Source organism: Penaeus vannamei, chromosome 3 (assembly GCF_042767895.1).
Source record: "Penaeus vannamei isolate JL-2024 chromosome 3, ASM4276789v1, whole genome shotgun sequence".
Taxonomy (NCBI): domain Eukaryota; kingdom Metazoa; phylum Arthropoda; class Malacostraca; order Decapoda; family Penaeidae; genus Penaeus; species Penaeus vannamei.
This window is the reverse complement of record NC_091551.1, coordinates 21780669-21788168: the sequence shown is the minus strand read 5'-3', so window position 1 is coordinate 21788168 and position 7500 is coordinate 21780669. Positions and strand designations below refer to the sequence as shown.

The 7500-nt window shown below is 35.2% G+C and overlaps 1 long non-coding RNA gene across 1 annotated transcript in view; it reads left to right on the top strand.

The window, feature by feature from the left end:
• The first annotated feature begins 3235 nt into the window (after window positions 1–3235).
• Window positions 3236–7500, top strand: part of LOC138867283 (uncharacterized) — an 11337-nt gene continuing 7072 nt past the window's right edge. Inside the window, exon 1 of the long non-coding RNA XR_011399768.1 lies at window positions 3236–3297. This is a non-coding gene — a long non-coding RNA (uncharacterized lncRNA). The remainder of the gene's footprint in view (window positions 3298–7500) is intronic.

Genomic DNA, 7500 nt, shown 5'->3' with positions numbered 1-7500 from the left:
TTTTAACAGATTAAAGTCAAGTAATTTCTGAAGCAAAAGTTGGTAGAGTAATTTTGGATCTTAATGATTACTAGAAGTTTTGGTGACTGGTTGTCGCTGTGTTTTTTCTTCATTTAAGATCAAGGTTAAAATACCATGGGATAACATCAGTGTGAAGAAGAATATCGGATCTGTTTGTTATTATGATAACTAATGTAATAATTGTAGGCTTGTTTATGAGTTGTTTTAATTTATTTTTATTAATTATCGTAGTTAACTTTGCATTTCATTTGTTTAGATTATTTAAATTACCTAGGATAAAGGGATTTTTTCTTTATTGACACCTGATTCTGCAGTGGCATGTGGGCGCCTGTAAATTGTGCCGACGAGGAAGGAAGGATGCATACTGCTTTATACGGTTACCCAGATGTCCTTTACTGCTGTATTATTTACAGTTGTAGAAAAGATCTTATTTGATTTAACTTAAGAGTATCTCTTACATATATGCAGACTCCACCTCCACGACCTGCATCGTATCTGTAAACAAAAAAGTTTGGAATGCTGATGAAACTCCTTGCTATTTCTTGGAGAAGCAAAGTTTCACTAGTGCAGAGAACATCAATTGATTATTAATTAATTCTTTAATTATTAATTCAATTTCTGCAAAGTGTCCGAGGAGAGACTGTACATTGATATGCTCAATTCTGTTAGTGTTTAGTGGTTTGAACGCCGGATTTGCAGCGTCAAACATTCTGCTTGCCCTTGTACTTATTTCTATTAAGTAACACCTTTACAATGTTAGGAAAGACGTCAAACTCTAAGAAAGCATCTGGATTAATATCCTTGCCTCTTAGAGCGACTGTGAAGCTTGAGTAATAATTGAGTCATTTTAGCTTTCACATTGGAAATATTGTCGAACTTATATATTCCCCTTTTGTGTCTGAATGGCAACTCGTGAAATACAAGTACACAACCCGAGGACGGCCGGCACCTTGCACGGATTTTGGCGAGTGGCGTTCCTCCCTTGCTTTTCTTCTTTGTTTTCTAGTGTTGCCTTGAACGATTATATGATTAGTCATTTTTACTACCTTACGTGCCAGATTTTATTCATTTCAGTACATTACATCTTATTAAAATGGCAATCATAATTATACGGTATGTAGTGGCTTTTGTAATTATAGTAAATGTATTTTCCTGGACGTGTATAAAAACAGTGTAACACTTCTACAGCATTTAGCATTCTTTGTAACAAAACTATATATCTTATTTTAGATTTATAATCACCACCATAATAAGATCCTTTTCCATGCTTTTCCCTTGAGTCAAAGTCGAAATTTCGGGTTGTAAGTTTGCTGCGATGGGGGTTGAGTGTAAAAATGCTCACTTTGATATGTAGATCCAAATGGTGATTGGAATTCAAAAGCTACTTTCTCCATGCAATTGATTTTGTCAAGCAGTGAATTCCAGGGACTTAACATGGAGGCTGCATGATCGTGTTAGTTGCCAGTATTTCTCGACGAATAGCTGGCCACAATGATGAGTCTCTCTCTCTCTCTGTCTCTCTCTCTCTCTCACTCTCTCTCTCTCTCTCTCTCTCTCTCTCTCTCTCTATATATATATATATATATATATATATATATATATATATATATATATATATATATATATATATATATATATATATATATATCAGTTTCTCTCACTCACTCTCTCTCTCTCTCGTGCCATAGGCAAGCAGTCTGCGTGTCAAGGGTACTGACCCGTGGCCTAGTGAATGGATATTTAATATAAATTGTGAAAATTTATTCGTGAACTTTCTTTCTTTGTTATTGTTATCATAATTGTTATCACTATTATTATTATTGTTATTATTATTATCATTATTATTATTATTATTATTATCAGTATTATTGTCATTATTGCTATTATTAATATTATTATGATTGTGATGATTAATTTTCATTATTAGCATTATTAGCATTGCTGTTGTTATTAGTGTCTCTGTTGTGCGTTATCATTATTATCAACGTTATTAATATTGATATTATTTTTAATATTGTTGTTATCCCTATTATTATCATCATTATTGTAGTGGATATTTATAAACTCCGTATAGTTAAAGATGTTGATTTGGTGGCGTGTATTCCAACTACAGGTAATCCCCATGTGGGTCTGGCGTTAATTAACAATGACTCTCAGGTGAGCTAAAGAGTGATTCCGTAGTCACGATAAAAACAATAAGACCACTGGCTGACAAAAAGGCAACATAAAAAGGAGCATCCATATTATACATTTATTTCGCACAAAACTTTAAAAAAAACACGTAACCAATATACAGGACAACACACCATACACTTACTTGAAAAACACAGAGGCCACAGCCCGAGAAGCACCAGTCAGCCAGCTAAAAACCCAACGGTCTCTCACCACACAAGAACAAAAGCCTCTCCCTCTAGACCGATCTGGCTTGACCTTATATACAGACATTTTACCCATAACGCAATTAACTTTATTTGTTAAATAGTGTATGGGGAGCTTAAAATCAGTTTTGAAATACATAAAATAAAAATAAAGATAAAACTATACAACAATGGGCACATAAAAAGGACAAAAGATAGGAAAGTACGAAAAAGTGAAAGAAGGGATCTGTGAGAGAAAGCGATGAAAATCGAAGGGAAAAACGAGAGAAAAACAAAGCTAAGGTGAATTAGTCGTAGACGAAAAGGCAAGAATAAAACAAGGTAAGTATAGAATATAAGGTAAGTAGTGTTGTGTATAGTAGGAGTTGTGTAGATGTAGAGGAAGATCACGGACCAGTGGGAAAGGTAAGGCAAAGGAATATAACAACACAGGTTTATTCTTATTAAAAAAAAGAATGCGCAGGCACACAGGAAACAGCAAAGCCACGTGATCTTGCAGGGCGGAGGAGTCCGTAGATTACCTAGAGCGATCCGTAACGTCAGGGGAACAGGCGGCCCGAAAGCCTACGGGATGACCCGCCTACAGCCAGGGGAAATTCACTACAATTATTTTTGTTTTTTGTTGTTATGAATATTATTTTAATTAAAATTATTATCATAATTATGATGATAATAATGATAGAAATAAGCTAATGATAATGATAAGTTATAATGATAATAAAGATGATAATAATAATAGTAATGGTATTAATACTAATAACGGCAATACTACTACTACTAATAATAATAATGATAATATTAATGATAATGACACATGGTAATGACAATGACCATGATTTCTTTCTCCAGTGTACTGGCGACGTACGTAACCACAACCTCCTTGGCGGAGGTAATGAAGGTAATGATAATGATAATAGTTAATGATGCTTTCATTAAAAAAAAGAAAATCACCACCAAAATTTAATAGCATTTAAGTAAGGTTAAGGCGTACCTCTGTTAAAAATTCTGTTCATAACTTTGAGTTATCCTGCTAACAAACAAACTAACCTATCAAAAACATAATCTCCTTGGCGAAGGTAATAAAAATGATAATGATCATGATTATTATTATAAATATTATTACTATTGTTGTTATTATTATTTGTAGCGGGGCGTAAACCCAAGTAGACTTAGGTAGGTCTGGTTGAGTCCGGGCTCAACCGAGAAGATGGAGTTCTTAGCTCAAGGAAAGATTCGTCTGCAGTGAACAGATGTAAGGTTCCAGGCCTACGGCACGCTGCCACCACCCGATTAGTAGGTTCGAGAACCGTGTGTGTTGTATAACTGGGTGTGGGCGTTCTATCAGAGAAGGGTGGAATGAAAGTACAGGATGTGTGGACTGAATGTTGGATGTGTAAGTGTGTAGATGTGGAAAGGGAGATAGCGTAGGCTGAGCGTCTGCGTGGACGTGTTTGGAAGAAAAAAAGCAAGATCATAGAATTCTTCTTCCCTTCGGTTTGAGCATCCGCCTGCTGGGAGCGGGAACACAGGTATAGCAAAATGAATCTGTTCTTTTGATATCAGCTTAATATTCTCTGATTTATCTAGCCTTTTTACAGCCTTTCAAGGGTTGCGAGATATCAGAGCAACCAGCAATGTGCTGTTTAGGAGACCCGAGTCCGAGAAAGATTTAGGCATCTAACCTTGGTCAGAACCAGAATTTCAGTGGTTGTAAGATTATAAATTATTCTGACTGGAGTTGAGTAAAAGCTCTGCGTTGGTACGATGTTTATTTAGAGAGCAAGTTACACACTAGGGAATTACAGGCATTTTTCAGTCATGGAAAAGTAGGAACAGGGTGGTGATGCACGACAACCAACACCAGATAAACTTACCACGAGAATAAAAAAATGTCCTCCCTAATTTGGCGTCCCAACTCGAGAAGTACTGTTACTAGGGGGTCAGCATAATAACATCCGTCCCTAAATTACGCTAAACTGTTAACATCCAACCCAAATGGACGTTAGCTGTTAAACCAAAGCTAATGCTGACGGATACCTAGGAAGAGTACTTGTGTGCAAAAGAATTAAGAAATTAATATGAAGGCTGAAAAAGTCAAGGAAGGGACTATTCACGAAAACTGCCTAAACACCGGCAAGGTCAGACAGGAATCAGCCGAAACAACAAACGACAACAACAAAAATCAAGTATCAAGTGATACTAAGGGCTCGTTATCAGGAGATACGGAGCAACAAAGTCTGCCTGATCACCCACAAGGACAGGCAGAAATCAAGAGTGACCAATCGTAAAAAGATCTTGATGAAGGTCTTTATCCCCGGAGGTACGGATCCTCAAGCAGGGACGAAATAAAACATTAATTAACTTAGTTGTAAAATAAATGTACAGGAGGTTTGAATCCTCAAGTACGAACGAAATAAAACAAAGTAATAACTTAGTCGTAAAAAAGGAGAGTCACACTGGAGGTGTAATCACAAAGACTGCTTGATCACCCACAAGATCAAGCAGAAATCAACAAACACGCATTAAGCGAAACAAAACAATCAACGATAAAGTACGTAAAGGTACTGAAAAAAGATCTTTATCCCAGGAGGTACGGATCCTCAGGCAAGAACGAAAAGAAACAAAGTGATAGTTGTAAAAATGAATACACTGGAGGTACGGATCATCAAGCAGTGTTCCTCTAAATTACTTGGTCCTAATGCTCTCAAACAGTTGGAAGTAAAAAGTACTGCTATGGGACTTCACGAAAGAGTGCACCCTGCAGACAATAATGCAGCATGTCACGCTGAAGTCCAAAAGAGACCAGTCGTCTCCTACACACGACCATCAATCACTTAGCTTGAGGAGATACTCAGCAATCCTGGCGTAATGCGAGGTAGATCCGAGCGCGAAGTAAATCCTAGCGAGATCACAACGCAGGTAAAATTTCCACCGCGAAGGACCAAGGTTCGGGACAGGTCAGGACCGAAGTGATTTTCCTTTCCTCAACCACTAATATATATACCCCGAAAGAAACCCCCAGGCCATGCCCCAGGAATGGCGCGAAAGGAAATAGGCAAATGAAGTGCCTAAAGACCAAGACGATAGTTCGACAATCCAAACAACCGAGACGAGAGAGGGAAGGGGAAAAACAAAAAAGAAGCTGGGTAACGACCGTCACCTCCTTCGGTGGTTATCGCGACAATTTGGAGACGTCGACAAGAGGAAAGAACATTAGAAAAAAAATAAATAAAAGAAAGGATACGGAGAAATACGATAATAAACAGTTGTGGTAAGAACTGTGCATTTCGGCCATATCATATCTACAATAATTAGGTTTAAAAATAAATAAATAGCTATTTTAGCTTGGTGACTTCAACGCCATACAAGTACTGAGTCGTGGTAAGAATTACGTTCATGGTTATAAAAATAACCAAGTTCATTTCATCACTACAAACATACGATTCTTTGTCTTTCTTGACTGGTGGTTGGACTTAAAAAAAAAAAAAAAAAAAAAAAAAAAAAAAACATACATAAGAAGCCTGCGGGACTTGGTCGCAGATGAAAAAAATACGTGTCCGCGGGATGTAACCGCACGTAGCACACGGCGGGGCTTCGTCTCTGGCGGCTCGTGATGCGTTGGCCGAGGTTCATGGAGATGACATCATCCTTAGAGTCGAGACGGACGCAGCCGTACGCTACAGTATTATTATTATTATCATTATTATAATTATCAAAATTTATTATCAATAAATCGTTATCATTATTATTACTATTATTATTATAAATATTGTTGTTCTTCTTACTGTTGTCGTTGTTATTATAATCATCATTGTTATTATTATTATTACTACTGTTTTGTTTTTGTTGTTATAATAATAATTATTGTTATTATTATTATTATTATTATTCCTATTATTATTATCATGATCATTATTATTATCATTATTATCATTATTATTAAAATTTTTGTCATTGTTATTATCAATATTACTATTATCATAATTATCATTATCATCATCATCATCACATCGTTACATTATCATTATCATTATTAACATTATTATTGTCATTATTTTTATCATATTCATTATTATTGTTATTATTATCACTGTTGTTTTTGTTGTTCCTGTCGTTATTTTTATATCATTATTGTTATTAGTGTTATCATCAACATTATCATCATTATTGTTATCATTATTATAATTATCGGTTGTATTTTTATCGTCACTACTATTAACATTACTTGTCAATATTATCATTACTATTATTATTGTTATTATCATTATCATTATTACTATATTTATCATTATTTTTATTATCCTTTCATTATCATTATCTTTATCATTTACATCATTGTTATTATTATTACCACCATTATTATTTTTCATCTTTATTATTTATCGTTATTATCATTAGTATTATCATTATTACTACTATTTTTAGCTGTTGCTGTTCTTGATGTTATTATTATAATTAATAGTAGTAGTAGTAGTAGTCGTAGTGATAGTAGTAGTCTTGTCATTATCATCAGCATCATTATTTTTACTATCAGTATTATTATGGCTAATATTATATTCTTGTTTATAAATGAAATTATCATTAATGTCATTATTGTTGTTGTTGTTATTTTTGATGATTATTATTTCTACTATTATTATTAGTGTTCTATATCTTATTCCAGTTTAAGTGTTTGCTGCTGATTCTCTGAATATTTGGGCAAGCATATTGATGTTATCAGATTTATATATACAAATCAGTTTCCGGTTATGAAACTGATGCAGCCTTAATAATTCGTAATCACAACTTTTGGAATTACTAAGCGTGTATAATGCGCAGTACACAAACGCGCGCGCGCGTGGTGTGTGTGTATGCGTGTGCATGTGTGGCTTGTGTGTGCGCGCGCGCGTGTGTGTGTGTCTGTGATTTGTGTGTGTATGTGGCTTGTGTGTGCGCGCGCGCGTGTGTGTGTTTGTTTGTACATGCGTGCTTGTGTGTCTGATGAGGCAATTGACATGTAAAAAGGACCCGGAAATATCAACTTTAAAAGGACCTCAAAAACAAACCTTTGACCGCACATAGACGGTTAATTTTAGATCCCTCAAAATACCGAATATATCGA